General features: G+C 42.7%; 1 protein-coding gene and 1 non-coding gene across 2 annotated transcripts in view; both read left to right on the forward strand.

Moving 5' to 3' along the window:
- The window catches only part of CECR2 (CECR2 histone acetyl-lysine reader), a 114,393-nt gene that overhangs the window by 8,276 nt on the left and 89,467 nt on the right, over positions 1 to 16,650 (forward strand). The gene's annotated exons all lie outside the window — the stretch shown is intronic.
- LOC145504027 (U6 spliceosomal RNA) lies at positions 14,194 to 14,301 on the forward strand. The gene has a single exon (XR_014052019.1). It is a non-coding gene; the product is annotated as a U6 spliceosomal RNA (small nuclear RNA).

Consider the following 16,650-nt stretch of genomic DNA (forward strand, 5'->3'; position numbering starts at 1 on the left):
GAAGATCTTTTTTGTATAGTTCTTCTGTGTATTCTTGCCACCTCTTCTTAATATCTTCTGCTGCTTTTAGGTCCATACCATTTCTGTCCTTTATTGTGCCCATCTTTGCATGAAATGTTCCCTTGGCATCTCTAATTTTCTTGAAGAGATCTCTAGTGTTGCCCATTCTATTCTGTTTTTCTTAGGGCTTCTCTGGTAGCTCAGTTGGTAAAGAATCCACCTGCAATGTAGGAGACCCTGGTTTGATCCCTGGGTGGGAAGATCCCCTGGAGAAGGGAACGGCTACCCACTCCAGCATTCTGGCCTGGAGAATTCCATGGACCGAGGAGCCTGGCAGGTTACGGTCCATGGGGTTGCAAAGAGTCGGACACGACTGAGTGAGTGACACACACACACACACCCCTACACACCTATCCCATCCAGAATCATTTAGGGGAAGAGGACAGGTTGGGGGCTGTGGAGAGGAGCCGCGACGCCGTGCATGCCTGAAGGGGTCCTTTCTCAGCCCTCTCGCGGGACTGAAGCAGGGGGGTGGTGAGCGTGCGTAGGCACGCCTGCCCATGTGCTGGGACGGAGCTCCTCGGGCAGTACGAGGTGTATAATTTAGGCAGAACCTGGGCCTTCCTGTGCGGCCTCGGCTCTGACGGCACCGCGGGCGTAGTGGGTTCACACTGGGCATCATTTTAGCTGGCAGGAAAGGTTGCGTGGTGGCAGCCTGGGCCATCACACATTGCAGGCCTCTGGGTGTGGAGTCAGGCCCTTATGGCCGTGACTTAGTGATGTGGATCATCCACACACCAGCGCATGCGGTTTACATAGAAACATTCGGAAGGCTGCGTTTGGTACCCTGACCTGGAAGATGGGCACTGGACACATGGTCCTGTCCTGTGCGTCTCACTGTCACAGTCACTTCAGCTGTGGCCCCGCCCGACCCAGCCTCTTGAATTTGAGCAAACTCCGGGAGATGGTGAAGGACAGAGGAGTCTGACGTGCTTCATACAGCCCATGGGGTCGCAAAGAGTCGGACATGACTTAGAGACCGGACGTCAACAACAGCTGCTTGGGCTTTCTTCGGGTGGCATGTGGCCCTGGGACTGAACGTCGCCACAGACTCTGCACCCTTCTGTGCTCCCTTGTGACCCACAAGTAAGTGCAAACAGGCACTGATGGGGCCACGGTTATTCTAAACTGTTTGTTATCTTTTTAATGTTGAACCTTCAAATCACCTCCCATTAATAATTGCTAAGAATGGGATAAGTTCTTACAGCTCAGAGTGCTGTGAGCAGTCTGGTGGAGGGGAGAGTGTTTTTCTCTAGGCCAGTTGCTTTTGATGAACACCGCTCCCTGAGCGGTCATTGTTTCAACAACAATGCGCTGAGGACAGTTGATTTGCTTGACAGAAAATGTGTTAAATTAGCAAATCTACTTGAGCAAATCTTTCCTCCCCCATCCCCATTGTGTCTCTTTTATTTCCCTGAAAGGTTGTGTTTGCAGAGTCTTCTAGGTGTGAGAGAGTTTTTATAATCAGTTCTTTGTCTAGGGGACACTTAGGGGAAAGGTGACTAAGAGAAACTTCACTTGTGTCATGATTAAGGGATTTAATTTTTTTTCACTCTTAGGCTGGTATTGATTTGGGTTAGTATCCCACACATTGTTTCTGAGATCTTTTCTCCCCTATTTTCCATAGTGCTGTTGAAGTAGGCACCCCAGCTTTCCTTACTGGATGTTGGGGATTGGGAGGGGAATGTTCTAACAGTGTTGAGAATACCTGTGTCCATATAGCTAGATTTTCATCACTTTTGATGGAGCCGCTATCTTCATTATCTATAACTGTACTTTAGATTTCTGTAACATGCAACTCTAAAATAGTAGTGAAATTACAAAGAAAAGTGGAATCTGAAATCCCAGGCAGTCTCCTTTCTCTTGTTGTCACTTTTATTAATACTAACTGCCCCAGAGTGATTGCAGAGCTAAGGGCCTGGGTGCGGTTCTTCTGCTGCCCTGGGGGATTGGAGTAGTTGTGGGGGAGAAAAGGGTGGCTAGCTGGGTGGCACCGGTGGCTGCAGGAGTTCAAAGGCCTCAGGGGTCATGAGTGAAGTGCTTCCTGGAGAAGGCAGGGCTGGGGGGGGGGGTGTGCCACAGTGAGGAAGTCAGAGCAAGATCAGAGTTCTCTTCTGGGGGGGCTGCTGAAAAACGGAGGCAGGATGCTGCAGCAGCCTGGAATGCCAGACCCACTTGTGTGGATCTTTTTTATTCAGGCACTGAAGTTTTAGACAAAGAATGTCCTGAGTACTATGTGTTTTGGTATCTAGGCTTAACTCTAGGAGTGGGGTGGGTGTAAAATGTTGCAGGTAGCAGTGACAGGAAGAGACCTTGTCGCTGGCTTTGAGTGGAACTAAATGATGGTCAGTGTTGGGTGCATCAGGAAGGCGATACGGGTTAAGGATGTTTTGGGCTGCAAGTGATGGGACACTGCACTAAAAAGCAGTGTGGCTCGCCCTAGAACATGGGGTCTGGAGGACCGTGGCAGGTATGCTGCTCAGTGACGATGTCCTTAGGTGCTTGGGCAGCTGCCTGTGCGTGGTTACAGGATGGTTGCACAGCTCTAGGGTCTGCATTGCTGAGTGTTTCAGGGAAGTACAGGAAAATTACAATTACAGTTGAAAACAGCCATTGGGTTGGTGATTTGAAGAGGCTAGAGATAGCATCATCGACTGAATGGACTTGAATTTGAGCAAACTCTCAGAGATAGTGGAGCACAGAGGAAGGAGCCTGGCATGCTGCAGCCCATGGGGTTGCAGAGTCAGACATGACTTAGCAGCGACTGAACAACAGCAGCAAAAGCAAGAGATGACATTAGAGAAGGAAGGCTATTGGAGAGAGGAAGAGGGAGCGGCTAAAACTGCATTCTCCTAGAATGAGAGAGGAAGAGAGCTCTCTAGGAGGCTTAAGAGAATGGTGGAAAAGAATGAATGTTTAAAAAAATTTTTCATGAATAATATGCAATATAAGAAGAATCCTTAATTCCTCCTGTGTTAACTTTTTAGTGGCTTACTGAAGAGGTGCATTGTGGGACAACCCTTCCCCCACTTTTTAAAAGAGTCAGTTTCCAGATTTTCCTCCCTGTTTTGTGCTGGCAGTCCTCTTCCCTCTTGTTCCCCTTCTGATTGTTGAGAGTTGGGGCAGTAGTGACCCCACCCCTAGGATTGCCAGTTGCTCCTTGTTTTAGCTTCCTGTTTAGGAAAATGAAAATCTGGGCACAGAAATGTACCCTTTTTATCATTAGAATTTTAGATTTACTCTTGCTTATCTATTGATTGTTTGGAATTCTCCAGTTCTTAGATTCTTTCTGTTAGTATTTAATGATCTGTAAGACTACTACTGATGTTGTAGCTGATGTTGAAGCTGAAACTGCAACACTTTTGGCCACCTGATGCGAAGAGCTGACTCATTTGAAAAGATCCTCATGCTGGGAAAAATTGAAGGTGGGAGGAGAAGGGGAAGACAGAGGATGAGATGGTTGGATGGCATCACGGACTCAATGGATATGAGTTTGAGTAAACTCCGGGAGTTGGTGATGAACAGGGAGGCCTGGCGTGCTGCAGTCCATGGGGTCGCAAAGAGTTGGACACGACTGAGCGACTGAACTGAAGACTACTATTTAAATGGGACTCTGATCCTTCTGTAATGAGAGTTTATGTACAAACAGGATAGCTATCAGTGTGATGTGAAAATCGCTCAGTTGTGTCTTACTCTTTGTGACCCCATGGACTATACAGTCCATGGAATTCTCCAGGCCAGAATACTGGAGTGGGTAGCTGTTCCCTTCTCCAAGGGATCTTCCCAACCCAGGTCTCCCATATTGCAGGTGGGTTTTTTTTTTTTTACCAACTGAACCACCAGGGAAGCCCAGGAATACTGGAGTGGGTAGCCTGTCCTTTATCCAGCAGATTTTCCTGACCCAGGAATCGAACCAGGTTCTCCTGCATCACAGACAGATTCTTTACCAGCTGAGCAACCAGGGAAGCCCAGCAGTGTGATAGGTTCTTTCTAATCACAGTTCCCCATGCCGGGGGAAGTAAACAGTTCCAGAGAAAGGAGTATTTCCTTCACTTACTTGTTTGTCTTATGTCCTTCCTGGCTCTACAAAAATTTTTGGAGGTTAATCTGACTGTTCTACCCGCACTTTGCCCTCTTTCTCTCCTCCCGAGTGAAGTAAGTCTATATCCTGGCTAGTAACCTGACACATCGACACTTCTTGCCTGAAAAGATGCACTGGGTCAATCCTCATTCTTAGGATTGTAGCTTAGGAAATACAAGGGTTACCAGGCTAGTGTGGAAAAGCAATTAGGTCACAACGAGAAGCCGCGATGCAAACCACACTCTTGCATTTGGAGGAGCAGAAATTAGGGGGATTAATAGGAAGACTTCAGCCCTGTCCACCCCCCCCCCGCCACTGCTGTCCATCCTGCAGGAACCCCCAAGCATCTGAGGGAGTCTGCACTCCTTGCCCCCCAAGGAGGGATATGTGCGTGTATTAAATATTTTATAAACATAGGCTCATACTTTTACATACTCTTCTGATTCCTGTTTTATTCAGTTAATAATACATGATGTAGAATGCCCTTTCATAGCATACATTGTGACTTTAATAGCTTCGGAGCATTTATGGTCTGATTTTATTTAGCCAATCCTCAATGGAGCATTGAGGTTTTATTTTTAGTTGTTTACTATCATAACAGCCACGGACAGAAAGATTTTTTTTTTCTACCCAAGTTAGGATTAGTGTTTTTGTTCATTAGCCTTCTCTTATTACTGTTTATGTTTGAAGTCTTGTCTTGAACTTTCTTCATAGTCAGTTTTTACCTTACATTTCATGACAAAGGCTAACATGAATTTGGTGCCCACTGTGGGTGCTCCAGGCACTGCTTAGTGTTTTTCATGTGTCAACTTACCTATACCTTTTTAAAATTGAAATGCAGTTGACATATAACATTATGTTAGTTTCAAGTGAACAGCATAATGATTCCATATTTGTATATATTAAGGGCTGATCGCTGCAACAAGTTAGATTCAACACCACGTGTAGTTACAAATTTTTTTTCTTGCGATGAGAACTTTTTAAGATCTATTCTCTTAGCGATTTTCACATACACATCAATACAACACAGTATTATTGACTATGGTCACCATGTTGTATATCACATCCCCAGTACTTATCTTATGAATGGAGATTTGTATCTGCTGACCCATTTACTCATCACACCACCTCTGCCTCTAGGAACTACCTGTCTGTTCCCTGAGAGTAAGTTGCAGGCATGATACCCCTCACTTCTAAATGTTTCAGTGTTTTTATGCCTTAAAAAGGAATTCCCTGTAGCTCAGATGGTAAACAATCTGCCTGCAATGCAGGAGACCCAGGTTCAATCCCTGGGTTGGGACGATCCCCTGGAGAAGGGGATGGCAACCCACTCCAGTATTCTTGCCTGGGGAATCCCATGGACAGAGGAGCCTAGCGGGCTATGGCCCATGGGGTTGCAGAGTCGGACACAACTGAGTGACTAACACTGTACCCTATACTACCATGCCTTAAAAACACAAACATTTTCTTACATAGCCATAGTACAGTTATTAGAATCAGGAAATTAATACTGAATAAGATCTATAGATATTAATGTGTAATTTATAGATTTTTATGATTTTGAATTCAGTGTTATTTTAGAAATTATTTTGGTGGCTTGGGTTTTTAATGTAGGATCATGTGTTGCATTTAGCTACTGGATCTCTCTCAGCTCTGTTAGCCTAGAGTAGTTTTTCAGTCTTTGTCTTTCATAACCTTGACCTTTTGAAATTGAAACTCTCCCTCAATATGGGTTTGTTGTATGCACTCTCTTGATGAGATTGAGGTCCTGTGTTTTGGCAGGAGTGCTAAAGGAGTGGTGTGTCCTTATGGCAGCAGAATCAAGAGTCACGTGATGTCACTTAGTCCGATGGTGATGGTTATTATTAACTTTCATTGCTTGGTTTGAGGTGGTGTCTACCAACTCTCTCCGCTGTGAATTTACTGTCTTTCCCTTATAATTGGAGACATACCTGGTTGGGAGATGCTATGTAAACATCCTGTTTACCATCAAAATTTCACCCATTTTAATCCTTGCACGCTGCTGGCTCTGAGTCAGTCATCACATAATAGTTGCCAAATTGTTATTTTCAAATTGTTTCATTCTTTTTACACTTAAAAGTTGGCATTCATCATTTTTTAAGAAATTATTTATTTTAGCTTCCCTGGGTCTTTGTTGCTTTTGCTCTTCGGGGCAGTGCATGATCTTGTCATTGCAGTGGCTTCTCTTACTGCCAGCACAGGCTCTAGGTGCATGGGCTTCAGTAGTTGCAACATGCAGGCTCCGTAGTAGTGACTTGTGAGCTCTCGAGTACAGGGTTAGGAATTCTGGTGCATGGGCTTAGGCTCTGAGGCATTTAGGATCTTCCCAGACCAAGGATGGAACTTGTGTCCCCTGCATTGGCAGACGGATTCCTCTCCGCTGTGCTACCAGGGGAAGACTGGCGTTTTATAGTTTTCATTCATAGATTTAAAAATGTTTGATTCAAAACTGTTTCTAGTATCTGATTTTATAAATTTTTTTTTCTTGGAAATTTCATCTAAAGTGGATAAACATTGATATACTAATTTTCACAAAGTAAAATAATTTCTAAATGATAAAAATTGTAAAGCTTCAGATCTTTTTTCGTTATACTTAAAAATGTTTCAAACCTACAATGAAGTTCAAAGACAAATATAGATGAGCCTTGCATACCTTTAGTTTAGATTCACCAGTTGTTAACATTCTACTTTATGTTTTCTTTTTTGATGAACCATTAGAAAGTAAGCTGGCAATGTGATACTTTTCTCCTGAAATGCTTTGCCACACGCTTCCTAAGAATAGGGACCCTCTCCCACATGACTGCATCAGCATATTCACATTTAAGAAATTAACAGTAATTCTGTAATATATCAATATCTGAACGTTGAAACTTGTCCCCACGGTGACTTTTATAGATGTTGTCCTTCCCCTCTATCCTGGATCACACATTTGTTTGATTGTTGGGATAGTTTTTAAGCAGATTGAAGCCAAGTCATTTATCCCAGTAATAGGGAAAAGTTGATAAAATGATGTAAATTTCAAGCTGTAAATATGTGAGGTGAAATAATAAGGAAAAAAGATTTCATTGGAATAATACTGGCTCCAGTCCAGGCAGTGCTCAGGGTGTGGACAGACTTATCTCTCTGAGCCTCAGCTTCTTTGTTGAAGAGTTTTTTGCTCATTCCATAGGGTTATGCTGAGAGTCAAGTGTTCATTCAGTTCAGTTCAGTCGCTCAGTCGTGTCTGACTCTTTGCGACCTCATGAACTGCAGCACGCCAGGCCTCCCTGTCCATCACCAATTCCCAGAGTCCACCCAAACCCATGTCCATTGAGTCAGTGATGCCATCCAACCATCTCATCCTCTGTCGTCCCCTTCTTCTGCTGCCCTCAATCTTTCCCAGCATGAGGGTCTTTTCAATGAGTCAGCTCTTCGCATCAGGTGGCCAGAGTATTGGAGTTTCAGCTTCAACATCAGTCCTTCCAGTGAACACCCAGGACTGATCTCCTTTAGGGTGGACTGGTTGGATCTCCTTGCAGTCCAAGGGACTCTCAAGTCATCTCCAACACCACAATTCAAAAGCATCAATTCTTCCATGCTCAGCCTTCTTTATAGTCCAACTCTCACATCCATACATGACCACTGGAAAAACCATAGCCTTGACTAGATGGACCTTTGTTGACAAAGTAATGTCTCTGCTTTTCAGTGTGCTGTCTAGGTTGGTCATAACTTTCCTTCCAAGGAGTAAGCGTCTTTTAATTTCATGGCTGCAATCACCATCTGCAGTGATTTTGGAGTCCAGAAAAATAAAGTCAGCCACTGTTTCCACTGTTTCCCCATCTATTTGCCATGAAGTGATGGGACTGGATGCCATGATCTTAGTTTTCTGAATGTTGAGCTTTAAGCCAACTTTTTCACTCTCCTCTTTCACTTTCATCAAGAGGCTTTTTAGTTCTTCACTTTATGCCATAAGGGTGGTGTCATCTGCATATCTGAGGTTATTGATACTTTCCAGGCAATCTTGATTCCAGCTTGTGCTTCCTCCAGCCCAGCATGTCTCATGATGTACTCTGCATATAAGTTAAATAAGTAGCGTGACAATATATAGCCTTTAACGTTGTGTTTTAAAATCAATTTTATTAACTATAATTTAAATACAATAAACTTGCATCTTTTTTAAGTATGTAGTTTTGAGTTTTGACCAATGCATGCACCCTTTTGAGTATCTTTACTTCAATCAAGATATAGAACATTTTGAGGGAGTTTCCTTGTGGTCCAGTGGTTAGGACTCTGTGCTTCCACTGCTGAGAAGCACGGGTTTGATCCTTGTTCAGGTAACTAAGATCCCACAAGCCACACACCGTGGTCAAAAAACACCTGTGAAAATATAGAACATTTTTGTCACCACCGAATTTTCCTTGTGTCCCTTGGCGGTCGACTTCCACTCTTGTCTGAGACAGTCACTGATCTGCTTTCTGTGACTGTAGATTAGTTTGCCATATCTAGAATTTCACAAAAATAGTCTTACAGTCCGTGTTCCTTTGTATCTAGCTTTGGTCAGCATGATTTTGAGATGCATCTGTATTGTTGTGTGTCTCAGTTGTTAAAAATATAAGTGCTGTATATATTCACTTACTGGAGAAGGAAATGGCAACCCACTCCAGTATTCTTGCCTGGAGAACTCAATGGACAGAGGAGCCCATGGGGTCACAAAGAGTTAGACACGGCTGAGTGACTTTCACTTCACATATTCACTTATAAGTCTTGGTGTAGATATTTGTTATCAATTCTTTTGAGTAAATAGCTAGCCATGGAATTGTTGGGTCATCTTAACTTTATAAGAAACTGCCAAATTGTTTCCCAAACAAATTTCTTTTTAAATTAGTTCAATTAATGTATAATTTATGCATATTAACAGCCCCCATGTTTAGTGTACATTCTGTGACCTTTTACAGTTGTGGAACACTGTCACAGTCAAGGTGTAGAATCAGTTCATCCCCCAAGAAGCTTTCCTCATGCCCCTTGGTAGCTCAGCATTTCCTCCAGCCCTTGGCAGTGACTTATCTGTGTCACGTAAATGGAACTGTACAGTATGCAGCCCTTTGGGTTTGATGTCTTTACTTAGCAGAGTACATTTGAGGTTAATTCCTGTTGTGGCATGTGTCAGCACTTAGTTCTGTTTATTGCCAAATATTCCTTTGTTGGGACACACCAGTTAGTTTATCCATTCATCAGAAGACCATTTGAGCTATTTCTAGTTTGGGCGATCATGAATAAAGTTGCTCAAGCGCTCATGTACAGGTGTGATTGTGAATGCCTAGCAGCAGGATTGTTGAGTGCTGCACTGTGTGTGGTTCCCTTTGGAAACCAGTGTGGTGGTCTCTGGCATTCCCTCCAACAGTGTGTGAGCCTCAGTTCCTCTCTATCTAGTGTGTGTGCCTGTCAGTGTTGTTTTGAAAAACTGTCCTAATAGGTATATACTGCTATCTCATTGTGTTTTGAATTTACATTTGCCTCATGACTAATTGTACCGAGTATTATTTGCCATCCACATACTTTGAAGAAGTATCTTTTAAAATCTTTTAACCCATTTAAAAATTGGGTTGTTTTCTTAATATTGAGTTTTGAGAGTTTCTCATGTATTTACAATAGAAGTTCTTTATAAGATGCATACTGAGAAAATATTTTCTCCTGTTCTAGGGCTTATCTCTCATTCTCTTAACAGTGTCTTTTTTTTTTTGCCACGCCTGCTTGGAGGATCTCAGTTCCACAACTAGGAATTGAATCCCTGCCGCCGCTGTGAAAACCAGGAATCCTAACCACAAGGCCACCAGGGAACTCCTCAACAGTGTCTCTTGAATAACAGAATATTTTAAATTCGAGAAATCCAACTTACCAATTCTTTTTTTTTTTTTTGGATCATGCTTTTGGTATTGTATTTAAAAAAAATCATAGCCTAACCTAAGATCACCAAGAATTTCTTTTGTGTTTTCTTCTAGAGGTTTTATAGTTGCTTTTTACATGTTTTGTTGATCGTGTATGAGAAGTATTTTTATAGCTCTTCATTTAATCTCTAAGAAGGAAGGGGTATTTTTCTATATGCATAGAACTGTCTGGGACAGTCTAGAGGGCTAACCCTTAGAAGCAAAGTTCAGCTTAATTCTGGAGCATACAGAAATAATTTTATATTGAAAAAGACATCTTCATTCTGGGTTCATGAAAGGGAGTTTTCCTCAAAAGTTGGCTGCAGTGGGCTTTCCTGGTATTCCAGTGGTTAAGAATCCACCTTACAATGCAAGGGACATCAGTTCGATCCCTGGTCCGGGAAGATCCCACATGGCGTGGAGCAAGTGCCACAAGTACTGAGCCAGTGTGCCGTAGCTACCCAAGCCCTGGTGCCCTAGAGCCCGTACCCTGCAGCAGGAGAAGTCAGTGCAAAGAGAAGCCTGTGCACTGCAACTAGAGAATAGCCCCCACTCCCTACAACTAGAGAAAGCCTGCATACAGCAAGGAAGACCCAGCACAGCCAAAAAATAAATAAATCTTAAGAAAAGTTGGCTGCAGTGGTGCTACAGAAGCATCAGCATTGTGTGTGTTAGCTTTTTCTCTGGAGGATGGAATTTGATGATGAAAATAAAGAGTAGATCATTGCGATAGTTGGTACACGATAATTTAAGAAGCAAAAAGAATCAATTTGTTTGTTTTGCGTTCGATTCCTCAAGTATCTAATGATTAATGGGATAGAAAGCTGTGAATGCAGACTCACATGCAGATTAGTACAAGTAAAACTGGAGAAATCTGAATAAGATCACTGGATGTAGTTTCCTGGTGGCAATATCATAGTTGTGCAAAATACTAGTATTGGAGGAAACTGAGCAAAGTGCACAGGTTTCTCTGTAGTATTTCTTGGACCCACATGCAATTATCACATTATTAACTGGAGACATATTAATACGTGTTTTGTTACCAAAATATTGTTGATTGGAGACATGTTTGTAGACAGTGATACAGTTGACATCATTGTGTAACGTTGTTAGAGCTTCATATTGATCATGGGTTCATTATACAATTCACGATTGTCATTATCATTCACATTTTGCTCCATTAGGTTTTTGCTCCAACCTTGTGTATATTATAAGTGTAAAATTTTCAAAAAATGACATGTCACAAAATTTTGAGTGAAGAAGAATTTTTTGGTGAATTTTATTCAGATATTTTCTCTGATTGTCTGAATGACGTATATACTACTGGTTTCTCAGAAGAGGATAGTTTCTTAAGAATATAGTTTTGCTTCCGACGATGTGAATATTGTTGTTGTTCAACTACTCATTGGAAGTGATGGACAGGGAGGCCTGGCGAGCTGCAGTCCATGGGGTTGCAAAGAGTTGGACATGACTGAGCAACAGAACTGAACTTTTCACCTACTAAGTCCTGTCCAACTCTTTGTAACCCCGTGGACTGTAGCCCGCCAGGCTCCTTTGTCCATGGGGTTTCCCAGGCAAGAAGACGGAGTGGGTTGCCATTTCCTCCTCCAGGGGAGGATACTTTACTGCTGAGTCTCCCGGAAATCCCATACACAATGTGTACAAACATAAATAAGCACTTTTTTTTATAACACATAAAATGCATGTTCAGTTGCTCAGTCGTGTCTGACTCTCTGTGTCCCCATGGACCGCAGCATGCTACGCTTCCCTGTCCGTCATCAACTCCCGGAGCTTGCTCAAACTCATGTCCATCGAGGTGGTGATGCCATCCAACCATCTCATCCTCTTATCCCCTTCTCCTCCCGCCTTCAGTTTTTCCCAGCATCAGGGTCTTTACCAGTGAGTCAGTTCTTCGCATCAGGTGGCCAAAAGTATAGGCACTTCAGCTTCAGCATCAGTTCTTCCAACGAATATTCAGGACTGATTTCCTTTAGGATGGACTGGTTGGATCTCCTTGCAGTCCAAGGGACTCTCAAGAGTCTTCTCCAGCACCACAGTTCAAAAGCATCAATTCTTTGGTGCTCAGCTTTCTTTATGGTCCAACTCTCATATCCATACATGACTACTGGAAAAACCATAGCTTTGACTAGATGGACCTTTGTTGGCAAGGTGGTGTCTCTGCTTTTTAATACACTGTCTAGGTTGGTCATAGCTTGTCTTTGAAGGAACAAGCGTCTTTTAATTTCATGGCTGCAGTCACCATCTGCAGTGATTTTGGAGCTCAAGAAAATAAAGTCTGTCACCGTTTCCATTTTTTTCTCCCATCCATTTTCCATGAAGTGATGGGACCAGATGCCGTGATCTTAGTTTTCTGAATGTTGAGTTTTAAGCCAACTTTTTCGCTCTCCTTCAGTTGCAAGAGGCTTTTTAGTTCCTCTTCGCTTTCTGCCATAAGGATGGTGTTATCTGCGTATCTGAGGTTATTGATATTTCTCCTGGCAATCTTGATTCCAGCTTGTGCTTCATCTAGTCCAGCATTTTGCATGATGTACTCTGCATATAAATTAAATAAGCAGGGTGACAATATACAGCCTTGATGTACTCCTTTCTCAATTTGGAACCAGTCCATTGTTCAATGTCCAGTTCTAACTGTTGCTCCTTGACCTGCATACAGATTTCTCAGGAGATAGGTAAGATGGTCTGGTATTCCCATCTCTTTAAGAATTTTCCACAGTTTTTGTGATCCACACAGTCAAAGGCTTTTTATCATACATACATCGTGATATTTCATTCTTAAATATTTCAGCATACATTGCTTAAGAACAATATAAAAATAACATTCTCCTTTACAGCCACAATACTATTAATACTTCTAAGGAAAATTAAAAAGTTTCATAATATTACTTAATCATATTTATAGTATTATCTAATCTAATATTCAGTTCCTCCCCCTGTCCCCATCAGAAAAATATCTTTCATTGTTGGTTTGGTTTTGGTCAAGGTTTCTTTCATTGCGCCTGGCTATTATTTAATTTCTTTTCATCTAGAGTAGTCCTCTTGAATTTTCGCTTTTTATAACCCTTTGATGAGTGTCAGTCAGTTGTCTTACAGAATATTACATGTTTTGAGTTTTTCTGTTAACTCAAGATTAGATTCAAGTTAAACAGTTTTAGTAAGATTGTTCCATATGTGTGGTTGGGTACTTACTATTTCATGTCAGAAGCTGCATAATTTCAAGTTGTTATTGTTGGTTCAGTCGCTCAGTTGTGTCGGACTCTTTGCAACCCCATTGTCTGCAGCGTGCAGGCTTCTCTGTCCTTCACTGTCTCCTGGAGTTTGCTCAAACTCATGTCCATTGAATTGGTGATGCCATCCAGTCATCTTATTCTCTGTCTCCCCCTTCTCCTCCTGCCCTCAGTCTTCGCCAGATTCAGGTGAGTCGGCTGTTCGCATCAGGTGGCCAAAGTGTTGGAGCTTCAACTTGAGCATCATTCCTTCCACTGAATATTCAGGGTTGACCTCTTTTAGGATTGATTGGTTTGATTTCTTTCCAGTCCAAGAGGCTCTCAAGTCTTCTCTAGCACCACAGTTCTAAAGCATCAGTTCTTCAGCATTCAGCTTTTTTTATGGTCCAGGTCTCATGTCCGTACATGACTATTGGAAAAACTGTAGCTTTGACTATACGGGCCTTGGTCGGCAAACTGATGTTTCTGCTTTTTAATATGCTGTCTAGGTTTGTCAGCTTTCCTTCCTAGCTTTTCTTCCAAGGAACAAGCATCTTCTAATTTTAGTGGCTGTAGTCACCAATGGCAGTGATTTTGGAGCCCAAGAAAATTGAATCGTCACTGTTGCCACTTTTTCCCCTTCTATTTGCCACAGAGCGCTGGGGCCAGATGCAGTGATCTTCGATTTTTGAATGTTGAGTTTTAAGCCAGCTCTTCACTCTCCTCTTTCATCCTCATCAAGAGGCTTTTTAGTTCCTCTGCACTTTCTGCCATCAGGGTGGTGTCATCTGCATATCTGAGGTTGTTGATATTTATTCTGGCAATTTTGATTCCAGCTTGCACAGCCATGAATCCAGCCTGGCATTTCATGTGACATACTCTGCATATAAGTCAAATGAACAGGGTGCTAGTTGATTGGGCAGTACATATACTAAAATTGGAAGGATATACAGAAGATTAGCATGGCCCCTGTGCAAGGATGACACAGATTTGTGAAGCATTCCATATTTTTGCTCAATGACAACCTAGAGGAGTGGGATGGGGAGGCAGGTGAGGGGGACATTGGTAAATCTATGGCTGATTCATGTTAATGTTTGGTAGAACCAGTGCAATACTGTAAAGCAATTACCTTCAATTAAAAATAAAGTAAATGAATAATGTTTAAAACAAAAAATAAGCAGGGTGACATTACATAGCCTTGACATACTCCTTTCCCAATTTTGAACCATTGTTCCATGTCTGATTCTGACTGTTGCTTCTTGACCTGTGTACGGTTTCCTCAGGAATCAGGTAAGGTGGTCCGGTATTCCCATCTCTTTAAGAATTTTCCACAGTTTGTTGTGATCCATATCACAACAAGGCTTGAGCATAGTCAGTGAAGCAGATGTTTTTTTGGATCACTGCAAACTTTCCGCCAAGCCGTGAGTAGGACTATTCCTTCCATGGCTTTCTTTTTATGTAAACATTAGTTGTGTGTATGTGCCTGCATGCTCAGTCATGTCCTACTTTTTCCGACCCCATGGAATGTAGCCTGCCAGGCTCCTCTGTCCATGGTATTTCCCAGGCAAGAATACTGGAGTGGGTTGCCATTTCCTTCTGCAGGGGATCTTCCTGACCCAGGAATCAAACCCACATTTCTTGTGTCTCCTGCATTGGCAAGTGATTTCTTTACCGCTGTGCCACCTAGGAAGCTGTTTACTGTTAGCAGTAATTATTTTGATCACTTGGGTAAGGAAGTTTATCTTTTTGCTTGAGAAGAAGAGAAACCTACTGATAGCGCTCAGTCAGCTTAGCCTTGAGAGGATAGCTGTGTACACTGACAGATGCCAGAAAGTAAAGTAAAAGACTTAGTCACTGCCCACAAAGTTTGAGAGAGAAAGAGAGATATTCTAGAGGTAGATGTTCAAATAGACTATTGTAGTACAGTATTTGTTAAAATGGAAGTGTGCAAAATACAGCAGAAGCTAGTAGTTTTACAAAAAAAATAGCTGAGCCTATTGGGGGATGGTTGTAGGGGAATTGGGAAGGTTTCACAGCTTCCTCAGCCTGGAAGGCTGGGTAGAGCATTAACAGGTGAGTAGGCACAGAGAGAGGGTCACTTAGTAGGGTGACAGTCCATGTGGAAGGGAGGGAGAGGCTGTGCCAGAGAGGGGATGGCACTGTGGGACCCTCTGCAAGGTGGACGGGGGAACAGGAGACGAGGCGAGGTTACTGCTGAGGTGATGGTTAGATAGGAAGGCTACTTGATTTTATTCTGAAAGTTGGGGTTTTCAGACTTTTAAAGCTGTGAGTCACTTTGTTAAAAGGAAATTTTATGCAGGAACTCAGTATATAAAACGGATTAAAAATAGAGCACTGTTTGAAAATTGCCATAGGTGATGAGCTATTCTAGTTTGAGCAGGAGAGAATGTTGTGGTTTATAATGTTTAGGGCAGGATGGCATATAGTCAGTGTGCAGTAAATATCTGTTGGCGGAATGGAGAGTCGAGTTCAGTTCCCTCGTGGTACAGAAGCAGCAGGTTGGAACCAGAAAGGCAGTTACCAGGCTGTGCCAGTTGCCTCGGTGAGAGCTGCCAACCCAAGCTGGAGATTGAATGGGGCTGCGGGTGAGGGTTGGACACAGAATTGGTTGGACAGTGGCTTGAAGAGACTGCTACCGTGGTCCCAGTTCCATCCCCAGGGGTGTGTCATCCCCAGAGTGTCCTGGGAATTTGTGGAGGCCTTTTGGTGCCAGAGATCAGAGGCAGCACTGGCGGAGAGGGGATGGGGTGGGGGTGCTAGATGTCACACCGGGCTAAGTACTCCCTACAGTGAAGTCGTCCAGCCTGAGGTCTTTCATGTAGGTGAAGAAAAAACTGGGATTTAAATCCAAACTTCAACACAAGGTAGTTTTTGCAGTGTTTAAACATGTACCAAGATTTTTAGGAGTGCCACGGTTCAGAACCAAGGGAAGATTATACTGTTTTGTTTGAAACGTTAATGAGAGTTTTTCACCATTTTGGAACATCCTATATCGTATCTTACTCATCACTGATCATAGTTAATTGCTTACACCTCAGCCTGATGTTGGTCTGTGTTTTTATTTTGGGTTCTGTTTTAACAAGTGACTGCTGTGTCTTCTGGTGAGTCCATGCTTGCAATGGCACCCCACTCCAGTACTCTTGCCTGGAAAATCCCATGGACGGAGGAGCCTGGTAGGCTGCAGTTCATGGGGTTGCTAAGAGTTGGACACGACTGAAGCTACTTAGCAGCAGCAGCAGCTGTGTCTTCTAGTGAGTCCATGCTTAAGCATTTACATTTTGGAATACTTTTTATTATGTATTTAATTTTTGTCTTCTCTTGATTACAGTTGGGGTAATAT

This window comes from Giraffa tippelskirchi, chromosome 4, assembly GCF_054371585.1.
Source record: "Giraffa tippelskirchi isolate mGirTip1 chromosome 4, T2T-mGirTip1v1.2.pri, whole genome shotgun sequence".
NCBI lineage: Eukaryota > Metazoa > Chordata > Mammalia > Artiodactyla > Giraffidae > Giraffa > Giraffa tippelskirchi.